Genomic DNA, 16,130 nt, shown 5'->3' with positions numbered 1-16,130 from the left:
TTTTCCTTATCTTCTATCAAGGACTTTAAAGTATCTTAGGACTATAAAAGGTAGTCAGCCCTAAGTCATTATTTCTTTCTGTTACTGTTTCAATTCCCTTTATCACATAACATGGGCCATTCGCCAGACTGAATTAATAAGCACAGGGCCAGTAATTAAACTTCTTCACCACAAGATTTTGTTCTCAGGACCTCTGAAACCATGTAACACAGACTTGCTTTTGTTGAGTAAATATATAGTCTGGTACTCCATTTATCTTCATTTGGTAACATTTAAATTCTAGCAAAGGAATACAACATTACGCTAATCAGTCAGAATGATGCTATCATTATGTTGTTCCAGTGGCTACAAGATAATTAATGTTTAGGGATAGACACGTTCAAAATAACATTAATTATGTTATTAATGATTTTAATTAACTTAAAATGCTTCTGTGTTTTTCAATAAGTTTCCTATATCTAGGAATAAAGCTGCACATGTTTTTCTACTCTTAGTCTCTTCCTGCTGTTTGTTTACTACAAAGACTTAGCCTGAGCTCTGAAAAAGCACCTCTGGAGGTTAACTTGAGTTTCTTTCTGTTAACTATTCAAATCTGTGGGTTTGTTTCTTTCTTTTTTACTATATAAAAGTAAAATTTTAATAACAAAGTAATTAAATGCATTTATTTTAGTGTTTCACCATATAGCTACATGAAATCAGACTTGAACAGATTTCTTTCACCATGAGCAAAGAATGAAGCTAAATGCTGCCTCTTTGATCACTTAAAAAGTCATTTAATGGTCTTGGGGAATTCTTCCCCTCCCTCCCCCCCCCTCCCCTTAGTGCTGCAAGAATCAGGCTTAAACTGCCATAGTCTTACAGTATAATTTGCCTTTTGGGGAAGAAACTGGAGACAAATTTTCTTCTTGTCTTCCCACCACTTCTCATTTAAAAGTAATTTTCTTTCTAAGCAGACACTTGTGTTGATGAAAACAGCTCTACTGACAGTACTGTGGAGATTCTTTATTGATACACAATGGAGAACATAGCTCCTACGTGGTCCAAGCTCCTTTAAAGCATATACTTCACACATGAAATCCTTACAGAAAGAGAGAAAAATTCTATTGCTGTGCCTTCTGATTATGGCTTTTCCTGTAGAAACTATCTCAAAACAAAGATGATTTGGGACCAGTTGAGGAGATTTTTAAGTCACTGTAGTAATGGTGGTGAAGGAAGTATTTTAGCAGCATTACAGTCAGATACACAAACAACTGAATTTAATGTTCCATATGACCAGCTCTAAGCTGAATTAAATTCAGTAACCTGAATTATAAAGACTTGTTTTCTGCAGCTATCCATTCTCTCTTTTTTAGCTAGTAAGCTAAAGAAAAAAGAAATTAGTTCTGATGTTTTATGTGACCTTTGGGCTCACTGAATATGGACATACCCTGTTTGAAAACGATAGGTAATGGAGGTGAGTTGCAAGATGGTATTGGCTTTAATAAGGGTCCTGTGTATCACTATTTAAGTAAGATCTGCACAGCAGAAAGGAAGAGATAGATACCTGAGGTAAGAATTCAAAATACCCATCATCCTGACTAAAAAGTAATCTGAATTTACTATACCACAGAACACATCATTTTGCCCTTCTTGCCCTTACTAAATGATTTTTCTGAACTTTAGGAAAGTGTCTGCACCCAGAATCCAAGATGTAGAACTTTATCCCACCTAACATGCTTAGTTATTTAGCTAAAATGCTTAATTATTGGTTTGACATGAAATCAGTAGTAAAGACGAAGTGTGTACATATCCAAAGTAGATTGAACCTGATGGTGAGAGATGTCAGACGTGCTTGCTGCAGGGACTAACAGTGCTCTGGAAGGGCTCTGGGCTACATCTGACACTTATTTTAATTGTGTGGGGAGTCACAGAGATCAGCACAAAGAGACACCTGTGACCCTTATTCCCCAAATAGAAAAGTTTTGAAATCTAGATAAAGCATAAAACAGTGGCTCATTTCTCAGTCCCAGTTAGGCCTAGGTATATAACTGTATCACAGGCTGTTTTGTTCGTCAAATTGAAGAAACAAGACTTTCAAGTGACAAAGGAGTTTTAAACCACGATTTGCAGTATTCACAACATGTAAGTACTTTTTAGGGGAGATAGAGCATTGTAGGCACAAATTTGGGATAGGGTACCTAATTTGGGATAGGGTGCCTTTATAGGGTAAATGCACTGCTCATGTCCTTCATCAAATCTGTTGAGAGGTGAAAAATTAAGTCTATTTAGGTATCAAGCTAAAGCTACCAAAAATTCTGTTAGGGAACAATTTCCAAGAAAGTACTGATTTCAAATTAAACAAGACAAAATAGGGTAAACTAAACCACCAAAGTAAAAACATAGAACTGCACTATCAGGGACCTGAACTGGTTTTTGTCTTTCTTTGAGATGTGTATGAAGTCACAGTGAATAGAGAAAAGCTCATCACACAGGATGTTACAGAAGCCAAATGAGGTTTTATTCTTGGGTGTTCTTGCCCTAAAAACCTGCAAATCCAGGCTTTACTCAGATTCAGGATCTATTCTCTCTCTTTTGGAAAATGGAAGTTCTTGAAATAAAGAGGTGTTTCTTTTCTTATGTAGGTGTAAGTGATCAGAATATGAAAGAATGTAAATGAAAACTAAACTGCTGACACTCAAAACCAGTTCAATGACCAAATAAATGGTGCTAGAAATATCACTACCTGCTTTTTGTCCCCAATTCCTAAAACCTAAGTAGGTTACCCCTCTCCACTCACATCTAATGAAATGTGAAAACCTTGTATGTGAACCTGCCTCACATCACCTTGATCATTTTCGATGTGAGATACACGTCAGTGCTCTTTCACACCAAGTCTGAGGTCAGATCAATACTCTAGAGGTGCCTTTTTCTTTTTTTTTTTTCCCATCAGAACAACTCAACAAGCCTTTAGAGAGAAGTGCTTGACTTTAATGATCCTAAATATGTAGGAGAGAACTGTATGAAAACTCCTAAGAGGAAAATAGAAGATGTGAAAGATATTATCTTTGAGTATTCTGTGGTTGCGATCTTTTGTACTCCAGCAGAACCTAAATTATCCCACTTCATAGCTAACATAGCTGTGTTAGGCAAACATAGAACTCTATTACTTTCATTACTGGCTCTTTTCCCTCTCATTGCTTTTCATATCCGTTCATCATGTCTTTTCCTCAAGTCCTGATTCTTCAGCTTTTGCCCTGCAAACAGAGCTTTGCATGGAATTCCACTGAAATTAACAAATTCAATTATATAAAATGAAGAAGCAAGGTGTAGGTTCTTTAGCTGCTTTGAGGCAAGGGTTATATCTTCAGATAGGTCTGTACAAGGCCAGGCAGTGGAACTGAGAGCATGAATTTTACAGGAGTGCAAATAATGAGTAATAATAAGAAAAGGAGTATACTTATGATCCTCCTTTAACAATGTTGGCTGGTATTTATACTTTGCAGCGTAGCAGCGATAACTGAGGAAATTTGTGCTTGATTTTCTCTCCAACAAACAAATTACTAGATAGTTATGAGTTTAGCATTATATTTTGGCACATAGAACAGAAACAGAAGAGTTTGCTAATCTATCCTGACACATGTTCAATATTATTTTAATGTGTCCATTTCAGTGCTATCATTAACCTCATTATGTCATATTTTAGAAACTGCTGTTTTATTTCCATGTTACAAAAAGAAAACACTGATGATTTTGCCTGGAAGACTTTCTCTATTGTTCTAATTTGACAATGTTAAAGTGAGAGACTGAAATCAAGATCATGAGTCAGTTCCTGGTTTCAGTGTACCTAGATTTTATTGTCATGTAAGCAAACACTGCACATTTTCCATAGACTTGACAGTGCACTTCCGTGTTCTTCTACAGAGATGCTGTCTACACATTTCTCAGGACTTCTAACAGCTCTATCAAATATTCTAAAGTGTAGCCAGAAATGCTGAGTTAGTGACCTAACTGCCTGTTACCTCTTAAACCAGATTCCTCTGCTAAGTCCATACAGTTTATTTTGATGGCAGAAAACATTGCTGATCTCATCTTCGGGATCTGTAAAAGATCATTACCTGAATATGGCAAGCAACAGTTTTCACTTACTGTTTTTAGTAGTCTAAGCAAAAGCTAACCATAGATTCTTATTGAGTTAGTATCCCAAATGCTTTGTCTCTGATTCCTTCAAAACTTTACCCTCCAGGTTCCAGGGACTTCCTTCACCTGTCCTTGATTGAGGTCCAAATTATTCTGCTTAGTTAAACTTAGTGCATGAGTTCATTTAAGATGGCCCATCTCATTATGCTCAGCACTGCTTGAATGAAGATATCCATATCACAAAGGGACCAACTTTCAGTGTATCTTTCAAGCCATCAGTGTCTCCTCTGCCTGTCCATCACTAGGAAATTCATCACTTCCAATTAGTAGCCCTGCTGTTTCTTCATCACAATGTATATTTGAAAATGGCATTATTCACATCACATCCCCTCACAGCTTTTTGCTAAGAAACAACAGGCTCTCAGGGGAGACCAAATTGACAGGGTTGGAACCTAGATAATAAAAGTTTAATTATTATAAGCAATGATGGTATTTAATAATTGTGATCACACTGGGAACAATTTCCAAGAAGAATCACTTTTGCTTCATTACAATGTGTGAGTGATGATGCTAATAAAAGCTCACATGAAGAACTCTACAATTCCCCACCTGCTTCCCCCAACAAATATTAATTATTGCTCCACAAAATGCTGAAGCTGAGAAGCCATTGAGCAAGGATTTCAGTTGAGCTTGGCAGGATTAACCATTCACTGTAATATAAGAGACAATGAAGAAAATCAGGTGCCACCACCTATAGCATAACAGAGAGACATGGATGGCCCATACTTTCTCAGTTAAGACAATAAAACCAATCTAAACAAGCATGCTATCTGGAGGTGAAGAAAGTAGCAAGCTTAGGAAATTAATTGCTTTTACAATTAATAACTTCAGACTTCCTTCTTCTCTTTTTCTTTTTTTTTTCTTTTTCCCAGCTGAGCAGACATGTGACTAATGCTTTCTATCCCCTCAAATAGGAGAATAAACCTATGAGTCCATTCAGTGTGACATGTAATCTGGAAATTAAAGCCTGGTGTTGTGAATCCTGAAGGTTGGGAATGGAGCCAAATGGGAACAGATCAGACTTAAAGTTGCTTCGAAGACTGATTCAAAGGTCCTGTTCAGTAAAGTGGAAGCTACCTGTTTCCTTATCCTGAGTCTAAGTAAATTTGGATTTCTGGATATGTAGCAGCACAGGGCTACATAAAAATATTAGGTATGTCACCTTAACAATATGTAGCAGGGAGATTTCTTAATGCATTATTGGTTTTGTTCCTTTTTAACTTTGGCTTCTTCTCTGCATATTTTTGAACTCCTATGTGGAAAAAAGGCTGATGTGAACAAAACATGAGAGCAAAATCTAGCCTTCAGGGTTTCAGCTCAAAGAGAAAAAGTGACAGACTGCTGTCAACCTGATTGGGTAAAGCTGTTCTATGGCATTTATAGGAACAGGATATTCGAGGCTCCTACAACTATAAAAAATAACTGGCATTCAAGAATGAACAGGGGCTGAAGAAATAAAAGAAGAATGAACTGTAAGATTAGTGTCAAATTCATATTCACAATCAAACTTTGCTGCTAATTGGATCTGGTCTTTTTGCTCAGCCTAGTGTAAAAATAGTTATTACTACCATTTGAAGATGGCCCAGTCTAAAGGAGGATCTGCTTCAGACATTAGAGTGAGAGAAAGATGTGAAGGGACACATTTCTTCACAGAACACTGGTTAGGGGAGCTAGGCAATGGGGGAGATGCTCCTAACAAAACTGGACAGCCTACATCCCACAGGTTGATGGCATCAAATTCTGAGATTCAGTACCAAAAATAAAGCACAATTTTTAGCCAGTACATGAACCTGGCTGTAGCAAGGGAAATAGCATTTGCACGCAGAAGACCTTCTTAAGTTGTCATAAAACAGCTGTTCTTTTAAAGAGATAAGGCTTTTCATGCATTCTGAACACATGTAGCATGTTGACCACTTTAAAACCAGCCGTCTCATCATAAGATGTGGGAAGAGATGTTTAGAAAATGACTAGTCATACACAGAGCCACAAACCTGACAACAGGAGTATCTGGACACAATGTCTATGCTAATATCCCACTTTCTAAAACAAACAAAAATAAAGCAAATTATACTGAGAAAACCTCATGGAGATGCTTATGGTTTTGCTGGGAGATGTGAAAAAAAGTGATATAGTAAATGAAGATGAACTCGCCAGCTCACAGAAGTTCTTAAAAAGAGCTTTATTTTATTCCTTAGTATGATGGTACAAGAATGATGATTTTCTTCATTGGCAAAAGTACATTGCAGTGACTACAATAGCTTGTTCTTTAAAATCAACTGAATCCTCAAAAAAGCCTTTTGTACAATGGATGCTTTTTCTTTTGCCATCCATTTGTTTGAAGAAACACTGAAAAGAAAGGAGTAAGACCAATTATCCCAGTGTGAGTGAAAAATGTATTATTTCATAGCTCATGAAGATGCCCAAAGAGACAGCTGACAAATAAAAAAATATATAGAAAAAAAGGAACTAAGTAATGATGATGATGATAGAAATCAGGGCTCAAGGTTTATATTCTGTAGACTGCATGTGTCTTTTCTGAGCAGAGTAAACCCCTTCCTACTTCTTTTCATACTACTCTTATACAGCATTGGGTTATTTCCCAGGCTAGCATTTCTCTTGTGTTTCACAGGCACATCCAGGTAATTTTTCAATTCCTGTTTTGTTTATCAGGTATGTTAAGGCCTAACTAAATCTGCTAAATCCATAAAAAAAAAAAAAAAAAAAAGGAATTCTAATCTCTGAATCCAAACCTACCTTCATGGCATTTAATTCAAGAATAGATCTTGATTATTTTTTTAAATAGTTGTATTCTCACAGATAAAATTCCATACAAGTCTATACATATAAAAAACTATCCTTAAGTAAATTTCTTCATCTGAGTTATGCCATTGCAAAGACACAATGGTTCCAACCCAATAAAACAGTGCTGTGTGTAGAACTTCTTTACATTTTTCAAAGCACCATATGAGAAATAGACAATTATCAAAATTAGCTGAAATTAACAGATGAGGAAAATGTTATAAATGTATTGCAATATATTCTCAAGATCATAAAAGACTAACATTTGTTACAGTGGCCAATGAAATCTTGAAGGAGAGGTTAATTTCAATTGCTCTGGATTAGAAGTACTTTCATACAGATGGGAAACTGGTAAAAGGGCCATACACAAAGGTCAGTGAAAAGGTAGATAAACAGCCGTTCATCACAATGAGCAGGATGGGTCTAGTAATTACTGTATCGATCACTACTAGCTTTGTTCTCATTTAGCAACTTCATCAGCACAGGGAAAACAAGGCCAGGCATTTACTGTTTTTGTTTTCATTTTTAAGTTAACTTATTTGGACTCTTTTCATGACCTTGTTGCATTTACCTCCTGTAAATATTCTATGAAATTAGTTTACTTGAAGAAATCTTTGTGCAAATAGAGAATTTTAAATGAAGATAAGTTCTTACAGAATACAAATCAAAATAAAAATATCTGGAGTATTTTTACCAATAAGCAGGTACTAAAATCACTGTCAAAAAAATCTGGTAAAAAAAAAGATTAATAATAATCTGACCTCTGAAAACAGATTTTCAAATAATTTACCAAATATATTAAGGGGAAGGAATTAAATCTTTGAGCAATTTAGTTCTTTTCAAAGACGCTGGAATAATAACTACTGGAAAATTCCATCTGACAAAATAATGTCCCACTTGTTCCAGTGTATTTTGAAGTTCTGATAGGTCATTCCTATTCACATGAAAAAAAGAAAATAGAAAACAAGTCAAAGGTTCTGTTTCATACAGACATGCCTGTTTCTTTATTACACTCCTATGCTTCCAAACTTAGAGCACACAGTCTTCTTCTTCACAGCTTCTAAGTCTACTCTCTAGTAAATTGAGACAGAAATCACTTTTATTCCTCCACAAGGACATATTTTTCTTTGCCTTTAATTTCTGGTACGGTAATGGCTTACTAATATACCCCTTCGCCATAATACTTGTCAAACTTTCCATACCACCAAAATGTGACATTTGTTATTTTGGGTGGTGCCTTACAGAGCCTTCCTCTATGACATTATTTAAATAACTTAATTGCTCTATCAAAGATCCTGGAAGAAAGCTGCCATGGACATTTGTCAGCTCTTACCAGACCTGTAACTGTGAATAAATCAAAGATCTGCCCCATGATAGTTAACAACTTCCAGAACAATGTTATGTTCATGGATAATTCAGAACAGAGAAAATGACAAAAATCCCCCAATAAATTGTTTCAAATTATTCTCCTAAATCTCATTTCCACCACTGACTAAATGATCCAAATAGGGCTTTTTTTTCTAAACCCATTACTATATTATATAAGAACTACAACAAATCATTATAATTAGCAAAATAGTTTAAGAATGAATTGTGCCATGTTGAATCCTACCTAGCTGATCATAATGGCTTGGATTCATCCCTTTTCACTCCAATTTCCAAGCTGAAATACTCACATCAGGAACCCAGGCACTCTCTATAATCAGTGCAGGGTGGAATAGCAATTCCAGACTATTTAGCCTACTACCTGACTGTCCTCAAAAATGCACCATAAAGCTTCCTGATCAGCTTAAAATCATAGAGTCATAGAATCATAGAATAGAATCATGGAACAGTTAGGGTTGGAAAGGACCTTAAGATCATCAAGTTCCAACACCCTGCCATGGTCAGAGACACCTCGCTTTAAACCATGACACCCAAGGCTCTGTCCAACCTGGTCTTGAACACTGCCAGGGATGGAGCATTCACAACCTCCCTGGGCAATCCGTTCCAGTGCCTCACCACCCTAACAGGAAAGAATTTCCTCCTTATACCCAATCTAAACTCCCCATTTAAGTTTTAACCCATTACCCCTTGTCCTATCACTACAGTCCCTAATGAAGAGGCCCTCCCCAGCACCCCTATAGGCCGCCTTCAGATACTGGAAGGCTGCTATGAAGTCTCCACTCAGCCTTCTCTTCTCCTGGCTGAACAGCCCCAACTTTCCCAGCCTATCTTCATATGGGAGGTGCTCCAGTCCCCTGATCATCCTCGTGGCCCTCCTCTGGACTTGTTCCAACAGTCCCATGTCCTTTTTATGTTAAGGACACCAGAACTGCACACAATACTCCAAGTGAGGTCTCACGAGAGCAGAATAGAGTGGCAGGATCACCTCCTTTGACCTGATGGTCACGCTCCTTTTGATGCAGCCCAGGATATGGTTGGCTTTCTGGGCTGCAAGCGCACACTGCCAGCTCATGTTCATTTTCTCATCAACCAGTGCCCCCAAGTCCTTCTCCGCAGGGCTGCTCTGAATCTCTTCTCTGCCCAGCCTGTAGCTGTGTCTGGGATTGCTCCGACCCAGGTTCAGGACCTTGCACTTGGCATGGTTAAATTTCATGAGGTTGGCATCAGCCCACCTCACAAGCGTGTCGAGGTCCCTCTGGATGGCATTCCTTCCCTCCAGTGTATCAACTAAACCACACAGCTTGGTGTCATCTCCACATTGCCTTGCATTATGATGTCTCTTCTTCCTTCAGTAACATCCTCAACTAATCTTGCTGTTATATTTGTGAAAAGAGATATCACAGCAACAGTTTTCACCACCTGCGCAAAGAGACTGGAGTCTTCTGTGCCACTACACTTTTTCCCAAGTGAGATTAAACTAAGATATTTGTCTTTATCTAGTCCAGAACATAAAAAATCTGGTTTTCCTTCTGCATAGACTTGCATAGACTCAATCCTGCCAGCTGACTAACATCAATGGCAATTTTTCATTGCAAGCTTTAGCTGCAGAATACTCAGTTAAAAATGACCATAGTCTCAGGTATCACACTGTGTCATCTCTTCCTTTGAATGTCACAACTTGGCTCCACTCATAGCAGCCTGTAGGCTCCAATTCTCAGGATCTTTACTAAATATAGTAAGAATTTAGTTCTACCTATGTTTTGGAGACACCATGTTGTCTGTGAATAACACAAAGTAACTAACTATATTTTTGGGCCCATAAAGCAGGAATTTTGAATGGACATTCAACAGGAGGGATTGGTACTGTGATATTCACTTACTGTGTTAAGGCAGAAGCATATGACTTTTGGTTTGCCATTCATAGTCTAAGTATGTGAGAATTCAGATACAGCCAAGCCAGATTCTACCTTCTGGTAATTTAATATCAGCTTTCATTTGTAATCCAATGCGTTTGCCAATAAAATTTTATTTTAAAATTTATCTGCTAATAAGACTGCTCTCAATGCAAAATCTACACTAAATTCTTTTGCAGCTGTATTATTCCCCTTTTCTTTCCAATAATTTTATGTCTTTGTTTTTAAACAGAGACAGGTTTTTCCATAGTTAAGGTTAGTTCTGCTTGAGCAATTTATTTTCACCCATTATCTGCCTTTTTTTAAATGTTTTTCTTGAGTCTTTTCAAAAGAATTTCTGAACAGAACCATGTTTTTAAGCAACACTTGTTATTAAAAACTGTGCAACCAATAGTTTCTATATTCCCTGCTAAGATAAAATATCACCCTTACCAACAATTCCTTGAGCTGCTTGAAAGATGGAATTTATATTTTAACCCACTGTGGTAGGCACCATGTTTCTTCTCATCTGTGCACTGAATTGGGAAAACATAATCTTTCCTTAGGCCAACTTTTACTATAACCTCTTTACATAACATAGGCAGTACAAAAGTAATCTTCAAGTCTATGCACACAAATACATTAACTACACTACTAAAGTAAAAGGCAATATCCTTGCTCCCAGTGTCAGCACAGTTGTAATCATGCAAACGTAGCTAGTACATCACAGCACTTTCCCCATAGTAAGTGGAAATATTGCAGCATCATAGGAAATCTCAGATTGTTTAGTCTGGAGAAGTCTACAGAAAGACCTTATTGTGGCCTTTCAGTACTTAAAGGGGACTTACAAAAAAAGATGGAGACAGACTTTTTTTTGCAATTGAACAAAGTGCAATGGTTTTAAACTTAAAAAAGGGAGAATTAGACTAGATACAAGGGAGAAATATTTTATGATGAGGGTGGTGAAACACTGGAACAGCTTGCCCAAAAAGTGGTAGATGACCCATCCCTGGAAACACTCAAGATCAGTTTGGACAGGGCTCTGAGCAACCTGATCTGTTTGAAGATGTCCCTGCTCATTGCAGGGGGGTTGGGCTAGATGGCCTTTAGTGGTCTTTTCCAATACAAACCATTCTGTGATTCTACTGTGGTGCATCCACAGTAAAATTTGTAGTGATCTATGTGTTTTAATGAGCAACAAACAAAATTTCACGTACAAACCAGTCAAATCTGTACCTTCATGACTGTAGGTCATTTAAATCAGTCTACCAAAAAAATCAGAAAATTATTCAAAATAGAACAGTGTGCAAAGGGAGTGAGGAGAATTGAGAGAATATTTTGTCTCTTTGGCCTAAGAAGGGATCAACTATCACCAAACCATTGTCAACACAATCTTGTTTAAACTTTTCATAACTATATCCAAGATTTGATTATACAACCTCATTAAGCAATCTATTCTGTTTCATAACAGAAACCTTACAGTTAGAAAGGTTTTAGTTAACCAGTAACCCTCACTTTCACAATAGATGTGATATGCCCTTCTTTGTAGCATCTTGTTAGGTACTTCTCAAATATATGAAACTTTATCATATTCTCCCTTGGTCTTTTTTCCTCAGCTACACACAGCTAATACCTTCTTGTTCCTAGACCTCTACTCCAGTGCCTTCTGGGCTCTGTCAGTTGGTCTATCATTTAAAAACTGGCACTGCTAGAAGCAGTCCTTTTCATGTATTATATAATGTTATAAATTTAATCACAATTATATTAAGTGATACCTTTATATAAATACGTAGCATTCACATCCACAGCTCACTTGGGTATATGTCAATATACTACATGCACCTGTATTGAATGCAATATACTTATATGCTAATGTAAACATCTTTTATGGATTAGTGATAATTAATTTCTTTGCTGTAGTCAAGCTTTCAAGTATAGTAGAAGAATGGGGAAGAAAGAGTCAGCCAAACATTATGTGCGTATAAAGGTTACTTATAGTCTGAAAAGTGTCTTTTTAGAAGTGCTGTTTAAGTTATTTTTCAGAATCAATTGAGAAAGTTGTTGTGGTTTGAAGCTAATTAATTGCCTAGTGTAAACTGGACCATACAAATTTAATGACACTTAAAGGTATTATTTGTTTTTTTTCTGGTTTTATTATTGGCAGGTAAACATATCTCATGACCTAAATGTTTGTTTCTAACTTGACAAATAAGAAATCAGCAATAAATTCATGGATGAAAAATCTAATGCCAGCTAACATTTTTGTTAAAGGAGGTGTCCTGGGTTCAGCAGTAGCAGTTATTTTTTCTCCTTCCTAGTAGCTGGTGCAGTGCTGTGTTTTTGACTTTCAGCCTGGGCACAGTGCTGATAACACCGATGTTTTTAGTTGTTGCTCAGTAATGTTTACTCTGACCAAGGACTTTCTGAGTCTGCCAGGGAGGAGGAGAAGCCAGGAGGAAGCAGAGACAGGACACCTGACCCAAACTAACCAAAGGGGTATTCCATACCACAGCACATCACGCCCAGTTCATAAACTGGAGGAGTTACCCAGAAGGTCTAGAGATCTGCTCTGGCTGGGCTGGGTATCGGTTGTAGGGTGGTGAGCGGTTGTATTCTCTTCTCTTCTTACCTCCCTTATCATTATTATTATTGGTGGTAGCAGTAGTGGTTTTGTGTTATACTTTAGTTACTGGACTGTTCTTATCTCAGCCCATGGGAGTTACATGCTTTTGGTTCTCCTCCCCATCCCTGTGGGAGAAGGGGGAGGAAGAAGGCGGGAGTGAGCAAGTGGCTGCATGGTTCTGAGTTACTGTCTGGGCTTAAACCACGGCAGGAAGGCAGCGCAGTTTCGTCTAACAACTATGCTTGGCTTTAAATTGTGGCTCCCTTGCCTTGCTAGAAGAAGGTTTCCCAACATACTGCTCACACACAAAGTTTTCCAATGGCTTGATGCTTAAGGTTTTGGGGTCTAGAACCTGAAAGCTGTCTTTTGGGATCCAGATCAGTGGGCATTTAACAAAGGTCGGGAGCTATCACTTTGATGAAGGCTAGCAGCAGAAGCTGCCAAAAAAGTGAGTCTAAGTCTGAACTGTCATCCTGCCTGAGTAACTGATATTATCATCAATGAATCCATAAGGTAAAAGCATAAATATGCCAATCAGTAGCTCTTGTAATAAAAAGGCAGGAGTGACAACTGTGGGCAAAAGCCACCAAGGCAACTTATTATGAAAGAAATTGCTGATAAATGTTCTCTGGCACTAAAAAGAAGCTAAGCTATGCAAAAAGCAACAACTCCCTCCATAAGAAAAGAGGGTATCAGTGACAACTCATCTTGAGAAGTCTAAATACTGTGCTGAAACGTTGTGATTAAATTGAAACTGTTAAAATAGGAAAAAGAGGATGAGGTACAAATACAATTAAGCAGTGCAAGTCAGACATTTTGTATTGTTGCTTTTCTGTCTTTCATACATAATGTAACATAATTCTCAGCACCTGAGCAGGAAATCCAGAACAATCTGTACCTTTAAAGGAGGTTCCTACACAAAAGAGCAATACTGAGTAACATCTGCGCAACTTCTTGGCCTGAAAACAGCTACATCAATGTGAAGCTGTCTTTGAGTTAACTGGATTTGCTGCCAGTCTGGGCTTGCTAGTTCAGACACAAGGAGGCTCCACTAAGATGAATGCCTTTTGGCATCAAAAATATTTTTTGTTTCAAAGGATGTGGATTTTCCAGCCTGTTTAAAATGATCAGTGCACCAAGGTCCATGTGCAACATGTAGATACGCCCACACCCACAAATTAAAGCAGCTTTAGTCCCATCCAGGGAGAGGACAGTGCTCATAAGCTCTATCACTTTTGCTAGAAATCTTGTTTAGAAGCCTTCATAACGTTAAATACTTCACCTGAATTTGGAAACAATTTCAACTTCACACCTAAATTCAATCTTCACTAATCAGCGCCTTCAGGGCACAAGATCATTGGTAACAGAGAAGAAAAAATAACAGTAGCATCATGGGTTTCTACATTAATACATACAGAAGTACACACGTATACATAATTCCATGCTGACGAGTGTATGCTGTACATCTTAGAATCATAGAATAGTTAGGGTAGGAAAGGACTTCAAGATCATCTGGTTCCAATCCCCCTGCCATGGGCAGGGACACCTCACACTAAACCATCTCACTCAAGGCTTCGTCCATCCTGGCCTTGAACACTGCCAGGGATGGAGCATTCACAGCTCCTTGCACTTGTCATGGTTAAACTTCATGAGGTTGGCATCAGCCCACCTCACAAGTGTGTTGAGGTCCTTCTGGATGGCATTCCTTCCCTCCAGTATATCAACCGAACCACACAGCTTAGCCTCAACAGCAAACCTGCTGAGGGCGCACTCAATCCCACTGTCCACGTCAGCAACAAAGATGTTGAACATGACTGGTCCTAACACTGATCACTGAGGAACACCACTCGTTACTGGTCTCCAGCTGGACATTGAGCTATTGACCACAACTCTTTGCATGCTGCCATCCAGCCAGTTTTTATCCACTGAGTGGTCCATCTATCAAACTGATGTCTCCAATTTAGAGACAAGGATGTCGTGTGCGACAGTGTCGAACGCTTTGCACAAATCCAGGTAGATGATGTCAACTGCTCTACCGGTGTCCGTCTGTTCCGTAGCTCCATCATAGAAGGCCACCAAATTGGTCAGGCAGGATTCCCCTTAGCGAAGCCATGCTGGCTGTCACTAAGCACCTTGTTGGTTTTTAATGTGCCTTAGCTTGCCTTCCAGGAGAATCTGCTCGAAGACTTTGCCAGGTACAGAGGTGAGACTGACTGGTCTGTCATTCCCCAGGTCTTCCATTTTCCCCTTCTTGAAAATGGGTGTTATATTTCTCTTTTTCTAGTCATCGGGAACTTCACCTGACTGCCATGATTTTTCAAATATGATGGCCAGTGGCTTAGCAACTTCATTTGCCAGCTGCTTCAGGTCCTGCAGATAGATTTCATCAGGTCCCATGGACTTGTGCATGTTCAGGTTCTTAAGATGGTCTTGAACCAGATCCTCTCCTACAGTGGGCCCAAGGTCTTCATTCTCACAGTCCCCACGTCTGCCTTCCAAGATTTGGGTGGTGTGGTCAGACCTTTTGCCAGTGAAGAAAGGCAAAGATGTCATTCAGAACCTTAGACTTCTCCAAATCCAGGGTAGCTAGTTCTCCTGATAGTTTCCGGAGGGAGCCTACATTGTCCCTAGTCTGTTTTTTATTTGCTATGCACCTATAGAATCCCTTCCTGTTATCCTTACCATTCCTAGCCAAGTTTAATTCTAAGTGGGCTTTAGCTTTCCTAACCTGGTCCCTAGCTTCCCGGACAACATCCCTGTACTCTTCCCAGGCCACCTGTCCTTGCTTCCACTTTTGTAAGCCTCTTTTTTCATCTGAATTTTCCTCAGGAGCTCTTTATCCATCCGAGGCGGTCTCCTGGCCCTCCTGCTGTACTTCTTTCTAGTTGGGATGCAACACTCCTGAGCTTGTAGCAGGTGATCCTTGAAGATCAATCAACAGCCTTGGGCCCCCCCTGCCCTAGGCTATATCCCATGGAACCTTACTAAGCAGGTTCCTGAAGAGCCAAACTCTGCTCTCTTGAAGTCCAGGGCAGTGAGCTTGCTGTACGCTCTTCTCACTGTCCTGAGGATCTCAAATTTGACCATCTCATGATCACTGCAACCAAGGCTGCCCTGGAGTGTCACATTTCCAACACATTTCTTCCCTTCCTTCTATTTTTTTTCTCTACTTCACTCATGACGTCCTACTCATAACTGATATGCCCTGTAGTTAAAAAATAGTCATGATTGCTACTGAATCAGTCACAAAGTAT

The 16,130-nt window shown here is 38.6% G+C and overlaps 2 long non-coding RNA genes across 3 annotated transcripts in view; both read right to left on the bottom strand.

The window, feature by feature from the left end:
• The window catches only part of LOC133219899 (uncharacterized), a 155,505-nt gene that overhangs the window by 42,164 nt on the left and 97,211 nt on the right, over positions 1–16,130 (bottom strand). The gene's annotated exons all lie outside the window — the stretch shown is intronic.
• LOC133219789 (uncharacterized) lies at positions 6,332–7,131 on the bottom strand. The gene is made up of 2 exons (XR_009727530.1): positions 6,931–7,131; positions 6,332–6,522 (listed from the first exon to the last, which is right to left on the bottom strand). It is a non-coding gene; the product is annotated as an uncharacterized LOC133219789 (long non-coding RNA).

Source organism: Neopsephotus bourkii, unplaced genomic scaffold (genome assembly GCF_033783945.1).
Source record: "Neopsephotus bourkii isolate Nb327-2 ecotype Australia unplaced genomic scaffold, CSIRO-AGI_Nbou_v1 NB_1376, whole genome shotgun sequence".
Classification (NCBI taxonomy): Eukaryota; Metazoa; Chordata; class Aves; order Psittaciformes; family Psittacidae; genus Neopsephotus; species Neopsephotus bourkii.
This window is presented reverse-complemented; position numbering and strand designations above follow the sequence as displayed.